Raw genomic sequence first — 23,458 nt, 5'->3', positions numbered from 1 at the left:
AGCAATAGATGCCACAGAATTAGGATTAAGAACTGTACTCCATTTACAGCAAGTCGTTCCTTTCAATGCTCAGGGAGTGGAAGTCATTTAGGTGTTAAATCATCATAAACAAACTATCTAAATATGTCTTCCTTTTTCGATTTTCTCACTTTTTTCATAAATTCTATTTATTTTCTTGTATTTGTGTTTTTATTTTCTCCTGCTTCTCCTGTTGCTAGGTCTCCAGCATCAATGTGGAGAATACCAGAAGTAGAGGAGCACAGTGATCTTGAAGACTTGTGTAGCTGGAGGGTGGTTGCAGAGACAGGAAGAAATTTAAAATAAGTTCGAACATGTTAAAATTGGGACATGTCAGATGGCAGTCTTGAAGTGATGGATGAATGGGACAGTGCAAGCTAAGATGTAGGAAGGCAGAGTTTTGGATAAGCACCTTTATACAGAAGGAAGCTGGGAGATGATGGACTCTGTCTACCCTTCCCCCCCCCCGCTGCCTCGGAAAAAGCAGCCAACATAATCAAAGACCCTCCACCTTGGACCTTCTCTCCTTGGTCCCCCCTTCATCGGGCAGAGAAGTTACAAAAGCTTAAAAACACACACCACCCGGCTCAAAGACAGCATCTATCCCACTGTTATAAGACTCTTGAATGTACCTCTTGTACATTAAAGATGAACTCTTGACCTCACATTCCACTTTGTCAAGGTCCTTGCACCTTACTGTCTACCTGCACTGCACTTTCTCTGTAACTGTAACTGTGACACTTTACTGAATCCTGTTATTGCTTTTCCCTTGTACTACTTCAAGTATTTATGTTTTGTAATGATCTATATAGATGGCTTGCAAAACTAAATTTCTCACCGTATCTTTGGTATGTGTGACAATAGTAAACCAATACCAAGACTAGCTCAGGTGGCATTAGAATAAGGGTTTCAGTATAGATGAGAATGCACTGAGGGAGAGTCAGAGTCACATATGGAGGTGGAAGTAGGTCATCTTTTGACAGGACAGAGATGAAATCTGAAAGCTTCTCTCAGGGTCAAATACAGCACCAAAACTGTAAATGATCCTGCCTCTGCTTCAGAGAACTTCAATAAATTACCATACAGAAGGGAGAATTCTGTCAATCATATCACACATATAAAATGCATTGCTTGTTACTCAATCAGTGATACTGGAAATAAACTCTTTAGGTACTTGTAGGCATGGCTCTCTCAGTCAGTCTTATAATGAGGCTGTGTTGTAGAAATGTGCCGCAGTAGGTATAGTACAGGAAGAAACTCGTGCTCGATTCTCATCCCTAACATGGCAAATGCAGCAACTAACAACACTTATCTGCCAGTACTTACACATCCCCAAGGCAGCAAGCAAACGGATTTACAGATAAAAACTAACAACCAGAGCATTCTTGTGAAGACAAATCATAGATATTTACTGGAGAATCCACTGAGAACCACAAAACTCATTTCAAAATCTTTAACCACCTACTGATCTTGTGACCTCTGACCATTAGTCAGTCAGGAAACAAAGCTGGTTTCAAAACTGTGAGATAGATCAATCATTAAATATTGTGATTGCAGATATCATGTTGGGCAAGATTGATTATGTGATGCCCAATTATGGTTTATTCATCCAGGATTAGGGAGGCTACAGTCACACCCTAAATTCAAATAAACGTAATTAAAACTAGTCAAAAAAAATTAACGTATTACTGTGACTAGAAATGCCCTATGAAAATAAAATCTCTATATTGAGGAATAAATAGCCTTTTGAAAAAATTATAGGCATTGAAAAACTGAACACCTAATTTATTTCCCCCATTCAGAAAGCCGTGTTGGTATTGTTTTACCCTAGCATGGCTTTCCTGTACAACTATGGAGCAAGCATCATATAATCTTAAATTATAGTCGCTAACCTTGCAATTCTTTTCACTCTAGGCTACTGTAATGTTGCAATTTTGTGGAAACAGTCTTCAGCCTCAGCTGAGCTTCACACCAACTATATGATAGCCACAATCTACATAAAATCATCTCAATCTTAGAACTGACAAAAAAAATTATCCTGGCAACTAATGAACCTTTACCTTTCCTTACTGGGAGTGAAAAGAGTTTAAGAAAATATCAATGCATTTTACTCAGTGCTGTTTTACAATTTATGATGGAAAATTGGCAAGAAAGATTACTCAGGTCAACAACGTGGACAACAGATACATAGTTGGGAAGTAGTGGCCTGCATCTAACACAGCAACATTTCCTCAGCCTTTCAACTTATTGAGTTAGAAAAGGAAATCACAATCCTCCAAGTCGTTGTACGGTTGACTTTTGTTCCTACATCCTACTGTTTTCTATAAAGTATACTACCGGTAGTTCACAACAGATTGCATTTGTTTTCCAGCTATTTCTCCAACAATAATAAAATACTACTTTATAGTGCCTTATATCAGAACTTTGAGAAATATGTTCTTTTCTTTGTACAATACAGAATAATTTCTTTTCCAGGTCAAGCAGTTGGGTGAAAAAAAGGAGAGAAATCACTTCAAAGAAAATGAACACAGTATCTGGATCTGAGGTTTGCAAGGCTCCTTTGTAAAGCTGCTTTCTTAACCTTCCTTCTCCTGCTGCACCCAGTTCCTCCCATTCTGTCAAGTCACACAGCCTTGCCTCTATGATTTACTGATGCTAGAAATATAGTGACAGATTTAGAGTTAAAATGGGGTAGTTTAGTAATTCATCCATTTATATTTCAAAAATGAAACTTCTATTTGCCATATTTTGGTCTTGATTTCCAATTGTTAAGATATGACAAACATGGAATAAAGACATCACAGTTTTAATTCTTCAATGGATGTAAACACAGTATCACCTTCAAAGTCAAGGTCCAACATGAAAAAGGCCAGAATGAAAAAACATTCTCTACTAAACCTGGTTAACAAAAGATTAGGGAAATGTGAACAAATGTTAATGATTCCTGAACAATAACCAGGTATTGCAATTTGAGCTCTGATTATAAATTTCTACCTGAATACTTAGAGGAAAGACAATCATTTGTTATGTCTTCTAGACTCAATATTGAATCTTCCAACTTTCAACAACTTGCTTTCTTTGACTGTTTTAGAACTGGCCATCTTTGTTGCAAAGTCATCCATCTGTGATATTGGCTCAGATGTTTCCTCCCTCTCTGTTAGCACACCCCAACCTGTTATTTGCTGCATGGAAGTGTCCCCTCTAACTGCCCCATTTACAACTGATCCTCACTGCAACCCTGGCCTCACCCTATCATAGGCATTCTGTTTGTTCTACCCATCTTTCTCCCCAACTTTGCTACAACTTAAGATTAATGTTTTTTCTCTTCTTCATTATTTTGGTAAAGGATCTTCAGATACTGCCTGACCTGCTGAGTGCTTCTAGCATTTTCTGCTTTTGTTTCAGATTTCTACCATCTGCAGTGTTTTCAAGATTTATTCATCACATTGTGGAAATCATAACGTGTGGTCATTTGTTGATAGGAAATTCCCTTTGTTGGTGTTTCATCAGAAGCATGAACCAAACCATTTTAATTTATGGCTTTGTTCAAACAGTGAACTATGGTATTTCAAAGTAATATTGATCAATGAGATTTCAAATCCAATATATTTATTGTCTTTTTGGTGAAACAAATCAAAGAAAAAGGTCATCAGCCTGAAATGTTAACTCTCTCTCTCTCTCTCCATTACACTGCCTAAACTGATGAGTAAGTACTCCATTTTCTGTTTTTTTTTAGATTACAGATATCTGCTGTATTTAGTTCTTGAATGTTTCTATTTATCCCCGCTTTGAAGAATAGTTGAATTTAAAAGCACACTTCCTTTGCTAAATGATAGTTGATAAACACAGACCCAAATTCATTGTGGATTCACAATGCAATCCCAAACACACAAACCAGAATGGCATAATCACACTGCCTGCATTTGACGATGCATCATTCTTTTGGTTCAACCCTTCCAATTGAAGGATGTAAATATTTAAACCAGACTTTGCTTTCTATAACAGTGGATGTCATTTTAAAAACTGAATCGTGTTTCCACAAATAGACAATTTGAGGTGACATGGAAATAGTCCCTGTACTGAAAGGATGAACAACTATTGATAATTCATGAGTGTCAAATCACAGTGGAATTACAGACATCTTGAAGCAGAATAAATTGGTCATCGTAGTCCCACTGTGTACACTATTTATGCCAATTATGATTAACAGATAACAAAAATTTTTTTTTCTTCATGTTAATCCATCAGCCCTCCAAGAATTTAATTGTAAAGGGTGTTTTAATAACTTGTATGATGAATTTGCTCCAGATACTAGCATGATCTTGCTGATCAGTGGCTGTGTTAGAAAAGAAGGCAGACAGACATACTAACACTTTAATAAATCAATGTTATCGTCAGATTAAACCTCTAAGAAATAAAACATGGTATGTTTTGATCTGTATCATTTAACCTTAAAATGTTAATGAAAAACACAACAAATGATCTGAAATGCATGGCCTGGAATAAATGTGGAAGCAGATTCAATAACAATGTCCCAAAGAAAATTGGATAAATACTTGAAAAGGGAAAATGCAGGGCTTCACGAAAAGAATAACAGGACAGCACTTTCATATAAGTGGCACATAACTGAGAGGCTGCATTGCCTTTTTTCTATGCAGTTTAAATCAATGATTTTATACATGCAAGTATTTTATCAACAGGATGTTAAGCAACCACATTGTCACTCTCTACTGGTGTCCTTACTGTCTTTCTTCCAGAAGAATCACAATTGGGGATAATAAGTTTTTAGTAATCTTTTTCATTGAAGAAAATGAGATCAGGGCCAAGAGTGAAAGGAAACAAGACAGAAAGATATATTCTGAGCTAAGCTCGGGGGCAAGAACTCCGGGGACGTTGCAGAACTGGAACTAGAGTAGGTCAGGGGCAAGTCAATGGCTTGCTCATTGCAGCTATAAACTAGCTTTCCAATTAGCGCTGCACTATGAGCAGCTCTAAGCTGCAAACCGATGCTGGCTGGGAATTAACCACAGGCTTCCTCAGTTTAAAATGGAAACTAAGCACCTCAGTGTGGTTAATGTTTTTGAGTCCATATGAGTTCTTTGTATCTTCAACTTAGCTCCATATTTCAGCAAACATTTCCACAACAAAAATAGATCCAGTCTCAACTAAGATGGCAGTGGTAAGAATGCTGAGCTCCTTGTGCTATTGTACAATAACCTAGCCCTGTCCTCATCAGGGAATCTGGAAACAAATGTTTCTGGATTAGGTCGACAATAAGAGTAATAGTAGAATCTGCAGATTTCATAAGGTAAAGGTGGGTTTCTTTGATAGTGACTTTGCAAGGAATCAGTTTTAAAAAATGTGTTGAAAACTCATTTGAAATGAAGAGGCAAGCTGATGTAACCAAGCATAAGAGCTTTCACTTTTTACTTTGATGCTAGTAGCTCTGAATAATTACAGTATGATTCAGGGGTTTTTGTTTAGGGTTCAGTGGAGGTAATCAAATTTAGCTGCTGAAGAATGAAATATTAGCCCAATTTTACACTGGGTCCATAAGGAGACTCACTTTGAGATTGATACTGATATTACAGTTTTGCAACAGGTGCCAAAGTCTGAAACAGTGGATAGAGCTCAGCTCCTGGGCCATTCAGCCCACCCATTACACCATACTAGAATTTTTCAGCAACAGAGTTTATTTTTAAGATCTGCTGACCTTCTGTCATGTCTAAAATTGGATCTGATTCCCATCGGTTTTAGAAACTGTAGGTCTCAAATTTCAAAGGGAAAAAATGTAGCCTAGTGTCTGATAACACAAATACAATTTTGTAAAACTCTCGAGCTTTTATTTAAGTTGTAGTGACCAAGCTATGGCATCGGTGTTTTTGTGCTCCCAACCCTCGAAGTAGCACTCTCCTTGTGACATTGTAAAGGACTGGAAAAATTCTTTCTGGCTGACTTGGTCAGTTAAATATTGAGTCAAGATAGAAGTCAAAAGGAAGATTTTTTTCCCTCGCTCTGTGAAAACCCTGGGATGTATATTTTTATATTAAAAGCTGCATCTAATGCAACTTGTTAAATGAGAGATTTTGCTGAATTTTTCATAAGATGAAAGAATGTAAATCAAATGCAGCTAAAATGGTGATCCCTGCCACTGATTGCCTGGTGCTGTTGGTTGGTGTTTTCTGAACTGGCATACTTCATGCAGGGAGACACCAATCATGATGGATGCTCCACTGGTGCATGTCTAGTGTGAGTACTATCAGTCGTTGCACGCACCAGCTGAATTAAATTCTGCTAATTAACATCACCCCTGCACCTCTGGAAGTGAGCACTGAATTTAAAATCATGGTGTAAGCATGGGAGCACTCACAGCACCACGCTACACAGAGAGCACCCTGTTCATTGAGACAGTTCCCAGTGGGAGATGTGGGGAAGGATACTCAGGGGGTCCACTGAGCTGCTAATGACCAAAACCTGGCAGCAGTGGGAGATGTTGCCGTCGTAACCAATGTCTGGCTCTAGTGTGACAAGAAGTTTTAATTACTTCACATGTGCATAGGAGAGTACAGCACAGGAAACAGGCCATTCAGCCCACCATGCCTGTGCTGAACACGATGCCAAATTAAACTAAAACCTCTTCTGCCTGCACATGATCCATATCCCTCCATATTCATGTGTCCATCGAAAAGCTCTTAAACACCACTATCTTATCTGCTTCCACCACTACCCCTGGCAGCCTGTTCCAGGCACCTACCACTCTGTGTAAAAAACCTTCCTCGTACATCCCCTTTTAAACCTTCCCTCTCTCACCTTAAGTGCATATCCTCTAGTATTTGACCTTTCTAACATGGGAAGAAGATTTTGACTGTCTACCCTATCTATGCCTCATGTAATTTTATAAGCTTCTATCAGGAATGTGCTGTGAAGATTTGTGTAAACAGCAAACAAATTTCATCTATCAGTAACTGCACTATTACAATTTGCTCCTCCTCCAACACTCATGCAGCTCACAAACACTTCCAGCTATTCAACAATAGCTGTCATACCATAAAAATTATTGCAACACATTTAATAACCCCTTCCTGTCTCTTGTGGGAGAAGTTGGCACACAAATACAGATTATATTAACAGGTTGAGGAAGGTGGGGGAGGAATGTTTGGGGGAACGTGGGGAGTGGGGGAGGCTCAATCATATGCACAGGTTGCAGTCAATCATTTGGATCAGTGGTGCTGCCAATCATAGGCTCAATGCTACAGAGCCAGTGGTCAGTAGTTCAAAGTATTTTGTGGAAGAGCCTATCACTATCTATTCTTCCTTCCAAATCCCAGACCCCTTCTTCTCATAATCACTGCTATTTACCATCCTGTGTCTTTTCAACATGATCACCCCCCTTTTGGATTTCTCATTTCAAATTCCCAAGACATTGAAAAATACGATGATGCTGGAGGAAAGCAGGCGGTCCAGCGTTTCGGATCAGGACCCTTCTTCAGGACTGAAGAAAGGAAAAGGGGAAGCCCCATATATAGGAGGGGAGGAGATATATCTCTTACCTGCATCTACCTATCACTACCTTGTGCCCACCCCGCCTCCCCTCTTTTATCCATCTATCACTGCTCTGCTTTTCCCTCCTCTATATTGGGCTTCCCCTTTTCCTATCTTCAGTCCTGAAGATACGTTGACTACCTGCTTTTCTCCACGGATGCTGCCTGGCCTGCTGAGTTCCCTCCAGCATCATCGTGTTTTTTCATCTAGATTCCAGCATCTGCAGTCCTTTGTTTCTCTTTTCCCAAGACATATCACTTGGTCACACCTTGGCAATGGATCCATCCCATTCTAAAGGGGAGGAGAACAAGATCACAAGACAAAGGCGCAAAAGTAAGCCATTTGGCCCATCGAGTCTTGCTCCATGAGCTAAACTAATACTATTCCTATCTAGACCCAGTTTCCGGCCTTATCCCCATATCCCTTGATACCTTGACGAATTAGATACCTATCAATCTCCTCCTTAAACGCCCCCAATGATCAGGCCTCCACAGCTGACGTGGCAAAGAATTCCATAATTTCACTACCCTCTGGCTAAAGAAATTTCTCCTCATTTCTGTTTTAAACCGGTACCCTTTAATTCTAAGATTGTGCCCTCTAGTCCTGGACTCACCCACCAGGGGAAACAGCTTAGCCACATCTACTCTGTCCAGTCCTTTCAACATTCTAAATGTTTCTATGAGGTCCCCTCTCATTCTTCTGAACTCCAGCGAGTACAGTCCAAGAGCCAACAAACGCTCATCATAAGTAAGCCCTTTCATTCTGGGAATCATCCTCGTAAATCTTTTCTGAACCCTCTCGACAACATCAGTACATCCTTCTAAGATATGGGGCCTCCTAAAACTGCACACAGTACTCCAAATGAGGCCTCACCAGTGCCCCATAGAGCTCATCAACACTTCCTTACTTTTATACTTTATACCTCGCGGAAATGAATGCTAACATAGCATTCGTTTCTTTACAGCTGATCCAACCTGGTGGTTAACCTTTAGGGTATCCTGCACGAGTACCCCCAAGTCCCTTTGTACTCTGTACTTTGAATTTCTCCCCATCTAGATAATAATTCTGCCCGTTTATTTCTTTTTCCAAAGTGTACAACGGCACATTTCTCAACATTGAATCTCATCTGCCATTTCTTTGCCCATTCTCCTACACTATCTAAGTCTCTCTGCAACCCTTCCTATTTCTTCAGTACTCCCTACTCCTCCACCTATCTTGGTGTCATCTGCAAACTTAGCCATAAAACCATTTACTCCATAATCCAAATCATTAATGTACAAAGTAAAAAGAAGCGGCCCCAACACTGACTCCTGCGGAACACCACTAGTAACCGGTAGCCAACCAGAACAGGATCCCTTTATTCCCACCCTTTGCTTTCTGCCAACCAGCCAATGCTCCACCCATTCCAATATCTGACCTGTAATTCCATGAGCTCTCATCTTATTAATCAGCCTCTTGTGCGGCACCTTGTTGAAGGCCTTTTGAAAGTCTAAATACACAACATCCACAGCCTCTCCCTTATCCACTCTACCTGAGATTTCCTCAAAAAACTCCAATAGGTTGGTCAGGCAGGATCTTCCCTTCACAAAACCATGCTGGCTTGGGCCTATCTTGCCTTGCACCTCAAGGTATTCCATAACCTCATCCTTGAGGATCGATTCCAATAACTTTCCCACCACTGTTATCAGACTAATAGGTCTGTAATATCCTTTATGCTGCCTCCCACCCTTCTTATACAGCGGAACTACATTTGTGACCTTCCAGTCCCTCGGAACCATGCCCGGAGTCTATTGATTCCTGGAAAATTATCACCAATGCCTCCTCAGTCTCTGAAGCCACCTCCTTCAGAACCCAGGGGGTGCACCTCATCTGGTCCGGGAGACATCTGTCTTTAGTCCATTTAGCTTCCCGAGCACCTTCTCTCTAGTAATCTTAACCGAATTCAGTTCTATCCCCTGAGACCCCTGACTATCCGGTATATTGTTGATGTCCTCCACAGTGAAGACCGATGCAAAATACTCATTTAGTTCCTCTGCCATCTCTTTGTTATCCATTATAATCTCTCCCGCACCATTTTCAATTGGTCCTATATCAACCTGTGTCTCTCTTTTACTCTTCGTATATTTAAAAAACTCTTGGTATCTTTGAATGTTATCTGCCAACTTCCTTCATAATTCATCTTTTCTTTCCTAATGACCTTCTTAGTTTCTTTCTGTAAGTTTTTAAAAGTTTCCCAGTCTTCTGTTTTCCCACTAATTTTGCTTCCTTGTATGCCCTCCCCTCGTTATCCACATTTGTGCCATTTTTCCATTCATAACCATCTTTTTTCTTGGAATATATCTATCCTGCATTTTCCTTATTTCTTGCAGAAATTCCAATCCATTTCTGCTCTGCCATCCCTCCAACAAGCTTACTTTTCCAATCAATTTGGGCCAGTTCCTCTCTCATGCCACTGTAATTTCCTTTGTTCAACTGAAATATCGATACACCTGCTATCAGCTTCTCTTTCTCAAATTTGAAATTGAACTCAATCATATTGTGATCATCATGTTACCTGCAACCAATGCTCCCTCCAATACCAACATTAAGTCAGACGCTGGCATTTTGCAGACAGCAGAGGTTAGTTTAGGGTGGATCTGCACACAGTCAGACATTAGACCTGAGTAACCTGCAGCCAGTCTGGGGGAAGGGTAGCTCATATGCCAGCCCCGCAGAGATTGAATTCACCAACCACTTTCACTCTGCAGGGTTTAGATATGGAAGCCCAATCAACAAAAGCTGATGATCATTGCCAGGCGTGAGGTGATTGTGGTGATGCAAACTTCCCACTTATCTTTCCAAATGTTGGAGCATTTGGGATGGAGCCAATCTCCTTATTTGTGCATTCAGTTAGTGAACTTGTCTTCTCAGGCCCATGAGGCACACCCTGAGAGATCCTCAGCAGTGGGCCTCTCTTTAACCTACTTCATAGGCTACCTTCATCTGTTCCACTTTCTCTTTCCTTTAAATAACATAAGTACAGGGCTCATGTCTGCAGTTCTCACCCTCTTCCCTGAGGATGGTCCACAGTAGGTGTGACTTGCATAAATGTGAGTCAATCTTGCAGGCTACGTGTCAGTTGTATTTTGCGTGAGAGATGATGTCACACCGCGTGCTTCATGCATGTCTGCACTTTGCACACAGGACCCTGTAATTGAAATCTGGCCAATTACTGCAGCAAAGTGAGGTGTTGTCAGAGCTACCAAGCAGCACTCACTCACCATTAACCTGATCACTGATAGGTTTGGATTTTTGCCAGGACCACTTGGCTCCAGATCTCATCACAGCCTTGGATGAAACATGGAGCAAAGAACTGTGTTCCATCCGTGTGGCAGGCATTTGACTAAGTGTGGGTTCAGGATACCTGGTAAAACTGAAGTCATTGGGTTTTAGCAGGAAAATACACCAAAGATCCAAACAGCTGCAGTCAGATCTTACACAATGGAACATGGTTCTGCCTGTCAAAAGTCAATCACTCTATCCCAGGACAGCACGGCATGAGTTCCTCAGGAGCAGTCCATAGTTTCAATGGTCTTTAGCTGCTTGGTTAATGACCTTCCTGCCATTATAAGGTCAGAAGTAGGGATGTTCGCTGGTGATTGCACTATGTTCCATTCCATTTAAAACCCTTCAGTAAACAAAGCAGCCTATGCCTGCATGTAGAAAGACCTGGACAACTTTAGGCATGTGCTGGTAAGTGCAAGTAACAATTACACTGTTAAAGTGCTAGGCAATGACTGTGCCCAACAAAAGAAAGTCTAACCATATGCCCTTTACAGGCAATAACATTATTTTTGCCAATTTCCTCATCATCAATATCCTGGGGGTCACCTGTGAACAGAAACTCAACTGGACCAACCGTGTAGATAACATTGCCGCAGAAGCAGATCAGAGGCAGGGGATTCTGTGGCGAGTAACACCTCTCCTAATACCCAAAGGCTTTCCACCATCTACAAGGCACAGGTCAGGAGGATGATGACCTCCTCACTTGCTTGCTTGAATGAATATAGATCCAATAACTCTCAAGAAGTTCAACACTATCCAGACAAAGCAGCCCACTTGTTTGTTACTCCATTCACATTGATTCCTTCTGTTACTGGTGCACAATGGCTACAGTGTGTACCATCTAAAATATGCACTGCAGTTACTCACCCAGCCTACCCTGATAGCACCTCCCAAACCCATAATTCCTGCCACCAAGGTGGCCACCAAGTTAGCTGGCACATGTGAACACCACCATCTGCAGGTTTCTTTTCAACCTGATTTGGAAATGTATCGCCATTCTGTCATCGTCACTGGGTCCCGATCCTGGAACTCCCTCCCCAACAGAAGTACCTTCACCAGGACTGCAAGGATTCAAGGAGGCAGCTCACCACCACCTTCTCAGGGGCCATTAATGATGGGCAATCAGCGCTGGCCTTGCCAATGATGCCCGGTTTCCAAAAATTCAGTAGGTATAAAAAAGTCCTTTTAAAACTAATTGAACACAGGATAGCACAGCAGCATCAAGCTGATTAAGTGAGCAAACAAGCCAACAGATCCATTTAAAATGAAACTTATTTATGATCAGCTAAACATATGTTTCAGTGGATTTGTGATCTGCCTCTTCTTTAAATTCTATATCTCACTCCTGACGTTTAATAGTTCTGGATGATGGCCATAGAAATCATCATGTCAATTTTACTGCAGTTTTGACAGTTAGTACACTGGCAAGAACATTTCACACCGAGTACTTGGAATAACCACAGCCCCAAAAAGTGCTTTAAATTTTGAAATTTAGTGATATAACGTTGCAAACGAGTTTTCTGATTTTTCTTTCCTCAGGCTTTTGTTTTGACCGTCACTTTCTCAAGCTTCTCAACACAATCATCTTTATGGGACTTGAGAAAGTAATCAATTGTCAAAGTCAAAGTTGAGTTTATTGTCACATGCACAAGTACCTATGTGCACAGGCACAATTGAAAACCTTAGTTGCAGCAGTGTTGCAGGCACATAGCATCATATAAGCAGCTTTCACAAGAAAAACATAAATTAAGCATAAATTACACAATATTATACACATTTTTTTACAAAAAGAACACAATTACAACAAAAAACAAAGTCCATTTTAGTGCAAAGTGATCAAAGTGGTCACACTGTTGCTATACTGAGGTAGTGATTAGGGTTGTGCAGTGATTCGAGAACTGAATGGTTGAAGGGAAGTAGCTGTTCTTGAACCTGGTGGAGCTGTGGGTGGGAGTGGGCTAATTGACCAGAGAAGCATCACAGACGTGACCCTTGCCCTGTGACTACATTTCCAACAGAGGTCATGGGCAGTGAACTCTCATGCCAGGAATTCTTACCCCAATTTAGTAGGCCATGAGGACAATTTTACCTTGCCACAGACCAGAATTAAACCTGGGATCCTTCTGGTGGATGACTCATTCATTCACTTGAGCTATCAAGATAGGCTGAATTAAATTATTTGATGGATTAGGTTCAAATAAGGCACAAATGAATCTACTAATACAGCATCTATTGCTGCCAAAGTTTTCTACCATAGATTGACATCCTTTTAGAATTTTGTAAAGGTATCCAACCTACACAAGTATATTCCTGATGCTATTAGAAAAGTGCCGTTTTAAGGATGCTACAAACTGGGACAGATCCAAAGAAAATTGAATTTTAATCAAATTGTTATTGAATGAAATAATTGTTCAGTCTGTTTATTTTTTCAATTCTGTTGCTGATGTTAGCCACAAGATGCCTATTGAAGAATAATGAATCAGGTTAACTCAAATAAACAGAAACAAGAACACCATCCCTGGTTTTAAATGTGCATTATAATTAAAATATTCAGACTCTAAATCCTCACAGAGCAATGTTTGATGATATGGAAGATCATTCTGCCTTGAGATATTTAAGTTTCAAGATTTTGTTTACTTAATGAATCTCTAATAACTGGATGTTTTATGGCTCCCTCCAACATTCTCAACTGCAATGGGAGTCTATTGGATTTAGTGCATAGCATGGATATTCCCTCAAATCATTTTCACCAATCACTATCAGCTGCTGTAGTAAATTGCAGTCCAATTCCCAATGAACAACAGTCTTTAAACCACAGGAAGGGAATGAAGGAATTGGTTCTCAGTATAAAACTGGCCATAATTTAACACAAAATTGGCAAAGCCACTCTCATGAAAAAGATAAATATTCAAGTTTGTAGCACTACATTCTTTTCTGAGATTAGGAGGGAATTTGAATAAAAGGCAGCTTTGCTTTGCAATTAACTATGGCATACCGGACTACTTTGGCTGAAATGGAAAGCAATCCATCCCTAATGTCCCTTATACCATTGAACACAAATAAGAAAGATCAGTGACTAAATCCTTGCTCCAGTCTCAGCTATACTAGCTGTGAAACTACACAAGGCCCCTCCCCCATTATCTCTCATTAACACACACGAGTACTCTGACTGGCTATTGTACTTGTTCAGGTATTCTCAATTACTAGCTATAGACAAATCCTGCTTCATCAACATGATGCATTTCCTGAATGCCAGTATCCAATGAAATGTTAAAAATCTTGATTTCCTGATCGGTACCTCTACTATGGCAGCTTACATTTTCTAACACTTGCTGACAAGAGAGAAAGAAAGATTGTTGGTGGAGATTTGCATCTTCTAAAGCTTCTGTGTCTGTTGCAGGAAGAGGCAAGTGGATAAAGCACTCAGGGGACTGGTCCTCCAATACAATAAGCATGAGAAAAGACATGTCTTTTTCAGATTAGATATCATATTCTACAGTAAAAATAAGTCACATTAATAATTCTCATTTTTCAATAAAGTGAAAGGATTAGTTAGGAAAGCAGAATAATTGAGTGTTTTTTTAACCAATTACATTAAATTTTAAAAATCAAGTAGTCAGGCAACTGTCTCATCTGAAAGGTAAAGTTAAATGGAAACCACCATTTCCCTCAATGTTCAAAGTCATTTCCAAGATTATTTAGAGTTGTCTCAAGTTTCCCTTCAGTTTTCCTTTGGTTCATCTTTATCAGCTGATAGAGATGCATTATTTAAGATACCTTAGTTGGATTACCACTGGACTAGCTTTGAGAGCCTGAACAGTCATTTCTCATCCTCGCTATTTTCTAATGCTTTTAGTTATAAATGTCATTTACCTTCTCCGGTTCCTTTATAATAATTAGTAACAAAACCATTCAGTCGTGCACATTTATGAGAATGCTCTTTTCCCATCATGCTTATTACTAGTTTGTAGCCTTTCAAGTCTCTATCCATCTCCTTGTCTGCTTCCTATAAAGTCTTTACATTTTTTTACAGATCAATGTAATTAGAGTGCATTTTGAAGAAGATCACCAAGCTGCTTTTATTTTTTTCTTATTGTTACATGCATTGTAAAGACTTGCTTTGCTCTTACAAACCATGTAACATGGCAACTCAGTAGTTCGTTGCACTACATACCTCATCTTTTCATTCAATACAGTCAATAAGAAAATGTATCTTTCAAGGTTAGAACTTCAGGTCTTCAAATACCTAGCAATCATTTTCACAGAATCTCCTCTTTTTAATACACTGAAGAAAGTAAAACTAATTAAATACAATGGGGAGGATCATGGCGTTGTGAAGTCATGCAGCATGGAAACAGACCCTTCAGTCAGCTGAGTCCGTGCTATCAAGCATCCATTTGTGCTAATCCTACACTGATCCTATTTTATTCTCCCCACTTTTTCCATCAGCTCTCCCCCCTCCCCCCAGGTTCACCTTTACCTTTACACTTGGGGCAATTGACATTGGCCAGTTAACATACCAACCCCCAGGTCTCCCCCAGGGAGCTGACATAGACTTAATGGGCTGAAATGGTTCCTACTATGTCACATTGAAATATGAAATACTGGATCAGGCTCCTAACGGCTATAAGTTGATGCACAGAAGTCCACAGAAGGCTGTGGGCAGGATAATGAATGGTGCACACTATCCTTTCGCCACTACCTGCAAAATCTGGCCTATAGGCTATGATTCCAGTCATGAAAGGACACAGCTCACTTGGCTGAGAAAGGAATGATATGTTTAAGCATAGGTATGATCATATCAAAAATCACAGACTCTGGGATATTGGAGACATCATCAATTCATTACATCTGGTTGTGATTGAAAGATTACCACATATTACCACATCCTTCGTAATTAGCTTCAGGGAGTTCAGGTGCATTGGGGCAGATCATCCATCGCTCAGAATCACTTGGGTAACAAAGGACTGCAGATATTGGAAACTAGATGAAAAAACATAAAGATGCTGGAGGAACTCAGCAGGCCAGGCAGCATCCGTGGAGAAAAGCAGACGGTCAATGTTTTGGGTCAGGACCCTTCTTCAGGATCCACAGTCCTGAAGAAGGGTCCTGACCCAAAATGTTGACCGTCTGCTTTTCTCCATGGATACTTCCTGACCTGCTGAGTTCTTCTAACATCTTGTTGTCTTTTTTCGCTCAGAATCGCTTTCTGCCTGTCCTGCATGACACCAGATACAGTCACCTGCTGGGACCCCAGTTTCTTGCACTTTTGAGACACAAGAGACTGTAGATGCTGGAATCTGGAGCAACAAACAAGATGCTGGAGGAACTCAGTGGGTCAGGCAGCATCTGTAGAGGGAAATGGACAGTCGACATGCCAGGTCGAGAATACCCATTTCCCTCCATAAGTGCTGCCTGACCCACTGAGTTCCTCCAGTATCTTGTTTGTTGCTCCTTGCACTTTAGTGTGGCCCAGCGTGGTAGAAGGGCTGTCACAGGCTAGCCAGTCTCCTGCTCTCACAGCCTGGCTCCAACAACCAATAAAGTCCCACATTCACAAACATTCAGTAACATCTGGGATCCCAATTGTTAAAACAATTAAAAATATTAATCTTAAAACATAAACTATTGAGCACTAATAACACTCTCATATACTTTAAAAATTAATTTAAGACACTGAAAAAATCTTAATAATAAATATCTCCACTACACTTTCTCTCAGCAGCCGATGTCTCCCATTTACATTCAATGGGGATTGCAGTACCCATGACGATGAGGTCTTTCCCTGCAACCTGTTTTCCCCACCCCAGATTCTACCACTCATCTACATATGAGGGGGAAGTGCCAAGTAACCTAGCAACCTACATGTGTTTGGGATGTGGAAAAAAAATGGAGTACCCAGGGGAAACACACAAGGTCACGTGGAGAACATACAAACTTCACAGACGGCACCCAAGGTCAGGAGTGAACCCAGATCAATGGAGCTGTGAGGCAGCAGCTCTACTGATTGTGCCACTGTGCCACACACAGAGCAGTAACCTCCTCAGGGCATCTAGGCAGCAACTGGGTAAGCAAAACCAGGTTTCCTGCATTGATCAGTTTGAAGAATCCTCTTTGAGGTATGCAGAGTCGAAACCAGGAAGTGTTAATTAAAATATTTAATTGCCTAAGGATAGACTCTGAAATAAAGGGAAAGAAATGGAGAAAAAAGAGATGGAGAAAAAAGAGACAGGAAGAAAAAAGGTTTACAAAGTTATATTTTAAGTTTAATGGTTTTAAACATTTTCGACAATAATAAAAGTCTGAAGTAATGAGAGTGCACTTGTAGAAGTAGATTTTCAGTGTCAGAGAGGTTGTCTGGTACTACTTTATCATTCCATTAAAATGTGCTTATCCTTGAATGGATTTGGTCTATACTTTCAGAACATAATAAAATCATAAGAAATGGACCAAACACAGGTTATACACCCCCTTATCTGCTCCACTTCACTGTTCTAACTGTTAGCCTCAATGCTACTTTCCTGCCCATTCCCCATAACCCTAGATTCCTCTTATAGTCTAAACATATGTTTATCTCAGTCTTAAATATACCAAATGAGTAAGCATCCACAACTTTCTGGGGCAGAGAATTACAAAATGTTAGAGCTCCCAGAGAGAAGAAATACCAAATTCATCTGTCTTAAATGGGTGTCCATTCATTCTGATTTTTATTCTTTATTTCTTCATTAGACAATCCCTTCAACCTCCAAGTATGCACTTTGTTAGAGACCAAAAATGTATGCAGCGATCCAGATGTAGTTTCACTAAAGTGTTATGCATTGTAGCAATACTTTCCCACTTGAATAGTCCATCTCCCTCGCAATAATGGCAAACATTCCATGTGGTTTCCAAATTACTTGCTGGACCTGCTGCTAAGTCAGTTATGAGGAAACTCAGATCTTTGTGAAACCAACACTCATTAGTTTCATGCATTTAAGTATTATTCTACTTCTCCATTCTTCCTTCCAATGTTTATAATCTCACATTTACTCATATTAGACTCCAAATGCTATCTTTTTGTCCCCTCAGTCTATCTATATTCCTTTGCAGATTCTTACATCCTCCTAACAACTTACTTTCCTAACTTACTTTATATCAACAAACTTGGATACAAATCATTTGATCCATTCATCTAACTAATTTATATAAGTTGTAACAAGCCAAGCCCCATCATTGATTTCTTAGGTATCCTACTAAAATGCACCAAACTTAAAACCATCCACTTACCCCTACTCTCTATTTTCTGTCAGTTAATCAATCTGCAATCCACATTTATCAATTGTCCTCAATACCATAATCTCCTGTCTTGGGACTGATCTTTTATGTGATTCATAATTAAATATTTGTTGGAAATCAAAAATAAATTACATCTACTGGTTCCCTTTTATCCACTTTTTAGCAACATCCTCAAAGAGCTCCAATAAAGTTGCTAAAATTGATTTGCTTTTTCATGAGACTAGATCCAACCATTTTCCTAAAAATGTATGCAAGGCCATCTGTTCCATTATTCATTTCTTTCTCTCCTTTCTTCCTTCAAGGGCAGTATTACATTTGTGGTTTTTCAATCCACAGGAACCTTTTCAGGATCTAGGAATATTTGGAAGATCACAACCAAAGCATCTACCATCAGCAGCCATTTCTTTTTGACCCTTGGGTTGCAGCCATCAAATCCAAAGGGTTTTAGTTGCATTAGTCTACTTGGCTTATCTCCTATTTTTTTATTTGCTTTTATTCTGTTAATTATCAATAAAAATGCAAAATATTTGTTTAATGCTTCTGCCATTTCTTTATCCTTTATTCTTGAACTGAAGAGCTGATTGTTGACTTCAGGAAGTGGGAAGGAGGGCGAACATGCACTAGTCTACATTGGGGGAACGACGGTGGAGAGAGTCAGCAGCTTTAGATTATCGGATGACCTGTCCTGGGCCCGGCACATAGCTACACCAACATCTTTATTTTCTTATAAGGTTAAAGAGGTTTGGCATGTTGCTGAACACTAACAAACTTCTACAAATGTACTGTTGAAAGTATCCTGACTGGTTGCATCATGGTCTGGTACAGGAATTTGAATGCACAGAAACATAAGAAGCTGAGAGAGCAGTGGACTCTGCCCAACACATCATAGGCACACCCCTCCCCACCATCAGTAGTATCTACAGGAGGCGCTGCCTCAAGAAGGCAGCATCCATCATCAAAGATCCCCACCATCTGGCCCCTGCCATCTTCTTGCAGCTAGGCAGGAGGTACAGAAGCCTGAAGTCCCACACCACCAGGTTCAAGAACAGCTACTTCCCTTCAACCATTCGGTTCTTGAACCAACCTGCACAACTCTAATTATACCTCAGTGGAGCAACACTATAACCACTTTGACAAATTTGCACTACAATGGACTTCGTTTTTTGTTCTAATTGTGTTCTTTTTGTAAAAAAAAATGTGTATAATATTGTGTAATTTATGCTTAATTTATGTTTTTTCTTGTGAATGCTGCTTATATGATGCTACGTATGTGCCTGTGATGCTGCTGCAAGTAAGTTTTTAATTGCACCTGTGCACACATGTACTTGTGCAGATAGGCTCAACTTTGACTTTGATTCCCCTGCCTCAGCTTTTTTAGCAACCAACACTGACTTCTGTTTCACTCTGGCATAGACCTCATCGTGTTGAATTTTCTGCTGACTTGCCAGGAGCAAGGTAACATCTTGTTGCATATATGCCAATGCTGGAAGTTGCTCTCTGACAGACTCTGTATTAACAGTGAATGCTAATCCATTATTCTTACCTTAGAATCTGGGCCATTGTGTTTACATGCAAGGGAGGGTTTGACCCATGGGGAGGATGGCAGGGATTTCATGGGACTTGCACTATATCTCACGGCACAGGCAATGGATATGCACTTTCTCGTTTTCACGGTTTTTGTTCAGTTTAAGAGCTGTTTTTTCCCCACACTCCCTCATAGAGTAAATAGTGCTTCAACATTACAGGAACCAAAAATAAAGGCACAGTATGAACAAATTAACTAAAAAAACCTTTAAGTTTTAGTATTAATGTAGCAAATTTCAAGTCCCATACAGAATGTCCGAAATTGCTTTACAACCAATACTTCAGAAGCAGAGTCAACTAGGCAATCAATAGATTCTCTGCAGATTCCCCCAAATAGCAATGTGGTTACATTCAGATAAAGGGCTATACATCCAACCCATGACAAGTGGTTACAGAAGTAAGAGCTGGTACTTCTTTGTAAACTTGGAAGGTGGGTGGATTAGTACAGTGTTCTGTGGGTCACCAAACTGCCAAGAGTGCTTGTTGGTGATTGTTCACCAGTTCCCTGTCATGCTGCTGGGAACTGAATATCCGGACCTATTTGGGTGGCTTCTCTTCCACAGACATGGAGACTTGGTGTTCAGGGTGCAGAAAACAACTATTAAAAATAATCCAAAGATGTTTCAGTTTGATGACATTTTGCCTGGAGTATTGTTATGTAAGGGAATGAACCTGAAAAGTTCTCTCTCCATGGATACTGCCTGCATTTTCTGCTTTTATTTTGAAGCTGAATCTTTAACATTTGTTTTAAACTACTAATGGAAACGCAAAAAAAAAATTTGCAGATACTTGAAATCTGAAACAATCATGCAGGTTGGTAGTTTAATTGGTCACTGTAAGTTGCCCCTAGTGTGCAAGTGAGTGGTACATTCTGGAAGGAGTTGATGAGAATGTGGGTTGAATAAAAACTGGCATTAATCTCGGATTGGTGTAAATGGGTGGGAGATGGGTGGACTTGATAAACTGAAGGACCTTTCCCATGCTGTACTTCCCTATGACTCTAAAAACAGAAAAAGATGGAAATATTCAGCAGGTGAAGCAGCATCAAAAATGATGAAAGGTCATTGACCTGAAACCTTAGCACTCTTTTTCTCTTCACAGATGCTCCCTGACCTGCTGAGTATTTCCAGCAGTTTCTGGTTTTATTTCAAGTTCTCAGTAGTCATGCCATCAGTTTCTGCTAGTCGTTAGAGTGCATTTGCAACAGTGTGATCAGCCCCTGATAAGATGATGCAGTATCTACATTAAACATTAAAGAGATTGCAGAGACCAATGGAAGTGAAGCTCCATAGAAAATTCTGCATTACACTGGATCCTTATTGCTGTTGACATCCCATTTCAATGGGATTCCTTTCTCACCATCTTGGCAATCCTTAAATTACTTTGCCACATTAAGCTCCTTAGGTTTTTTTTAAATATTTGATAGACAAGCCTACATTATGGACAATTAATTAAATCTTTAATTAATTTTTTATATTAGGTTGAATTTTGCCCAAAGTGGTACCACTGCAGGAGTTGGCATTTTGAAGTTGTCACAATTTTTCTGCAGAACTGCAGCTAACTTTTAAAAAAGATAAAATATTTATTTATTAGTCACATATATATCGAAACACACAGTGAAATGTATCTTTTTGCATTACTGAGAACGTGCTGGGGGCAGCCCACATGTGTCGCCACTCTTCCAGCACCAACACGGCATGCCACAGTTCCTAACCTGTACGCCTTTGGAATGTGGGAGGAAACCGGAGCACCCGGAGGAAACCCACGCAGACACGGTGAGAACGTACAAACTCCTTATAGACAGCGGCCGGAATTGAACCTGGGTCGCTGGCGCTGTAATAGCGTTACGTTAACTGCTACACTACTGTGTCTTTTCTGATACTGCTATAAGTGTGTGTTTTGACAGGTTAAGGTTGAAGCCTGCACTAAAACATTCTAGTAGTTTTGTGATGTGTGTCTGCAGACTGGTTGCTTATTATTTGATGTTTTAATTTGCCTGAATAAAATAATTCCACTGATACTGAACTTTGATTAGACTAAAAGAAAATTGTCTTTTTATCTTCTAATTATGTTGGTTAATGTAAAAACTATAGTCAAATATTAGACTAGCATTGTGTATCACCTCAATTAATTCTGGTCTTGCAATTATATACAACCAACGATAAAAGGCCTGTGGGTTGTGTTTTCACAACTTGTTCAATTTTATTTTTAATTTGTACCCCATATGCCAATGACCAAAAGTTTGGTGATTTATGCTGAGCTAATTTCCTGCAAGAGCCAGCAGCGTTCAACTGTGCTTCATCCAAGATATTTCCCTCTGCTCTTCATTTCCCTGTTGTACTAAGAAAAGCACGTCAGGTTTCAGGTATCGGTTGCTGCCTGTGATGCAGTTCAAAAACCAGTTTTTGTGGGGGCGGGGGCGTTGCAGGTTTTAGACTGGGGTCATCAGCACACGCAAGGGTCATTATGCGACTTCCCAGTGTGTAAACGAAACCACCGTGGCATGAAAGGTTGCAGCACTCTTTTTTGGGATTTCAGGAAGATTGTCTGTCTTTCAGTGAGTAGGATGCATTGTTGTCTGTGCTCTTAGATAGTAAGCTGTCTGAAGAAGTTTTGGCCCAAAACGTTCTTTACAAATGTTGACTGAGGGTGAAATATTAGCCAAAACACCAGGATAACTCCTCTCCTTGTCTTTGAAATGATGGCACCTCCAAAAGTATAAGCCCTCCTTCGCCATGCAAATGCAATGTCAGTCAAGATTCTAATCTTCAAATCTCGGAGTGAGAATTGACAAGACAACCCTGAGAGAGGCAAGGATTCAGCCAAATGAGCCACAGGAAAATTGGTCATTATAAATTCTAACACTTTAAGAATTACTGATGGATTCCTTGATATGAAAAGTATAATTATTGTATTGAAAAATTAGAGAAATTCACTCCTTTATTCCACTCCCCAGAGCATCCTATCCTAATGCTTTGTGAAATGTTGTCAGTCATCAACACAACAATATTTACTCATAATCTGTTCATAGCTGCTTAAAAATATTGGTTAGCGGAAGCAACAAAGCAGATATCATTTTCAATTTTGAGAAAGGGAGATAGGGAGAAGGCCAAATTGAATCTGTAACACAGTCACAAGGAAAACAGAGTAATTCCCAGTAGTTATAATGAAGGTAATATTTGTTTCCAATGAGTTGGGTTGATTACGGCCCACTGTTACTCCCCCACTCCTCTCCACCTCTCAGTGTTTCCCCTTTATCTTCTGTTTGCAAGTTCTTTCAAGGGATTTGATGAATTTCCAATACCTCAAGCCACTAGACATTCTTCACATGTGAACTTAAGCATTGAGTAATAGCAGGGTATTAGATTATAGATGCTATCACTAATACATCACACACTTTCCAAGAAGTATTAACAAACACAACTATTAGCACTGATTTTATCCACACTTCCATCATGGACAGGCATCTGGATCAATTTTAGTTTTTGTAATATTTTAATTATTTGGCAAATAATTTAAAACCAGTTATGTCCAAGCTGAAGAGGAGAGAGTGAAAATTTCACTACCTTAAAAATAATACCCAGTTATTATCCTTGTGGATTAATTACTCCTTTTAAATCAAATGCTTAGTTTTTAGCAAAAGAGATGAGTGAAATTATGGGATATTGTGTCAAGAATGAATGTAAAAATAACGTGCAAAATTGTAAGCTTAACT

The 23,458-nt window shown here is 39.8% G+C and overlaps 1 protein-coding gene across 1 annotated transcript in view; it reads right to left on the bottom strand.

The window, feature by feature from the left end:
• The window catches only part of LOC127581567 (glutamate receptor ionotropic, kainate 3-like), a 429,084-nt gene that overhangs the window by 5,761 nt on the left and 399,865 nt on the right, over positions 1–23,458 (bottom strand).

The sequence above is a fragment of the Pristis pectinata genome, chromosome 22 (assembly GCF_009764475.1).
Source record: "Pristis pectinata isolate sPriPec2 chromosome 22, sPriPec2.1.pri, whole genome shotgun sequence".
Lineage (NCBI taxonomy): Eukaryota > Metazoa > Chordata > Chondrichthyes > Rhinopristiformes > Pristidae > Pristis > Pristis pectinata.
The sequence above is the reverse complement of the archived record's forward strand: the minus strand, read 5'-3'. Positions and strand labels throughout refer to the sequence as shown.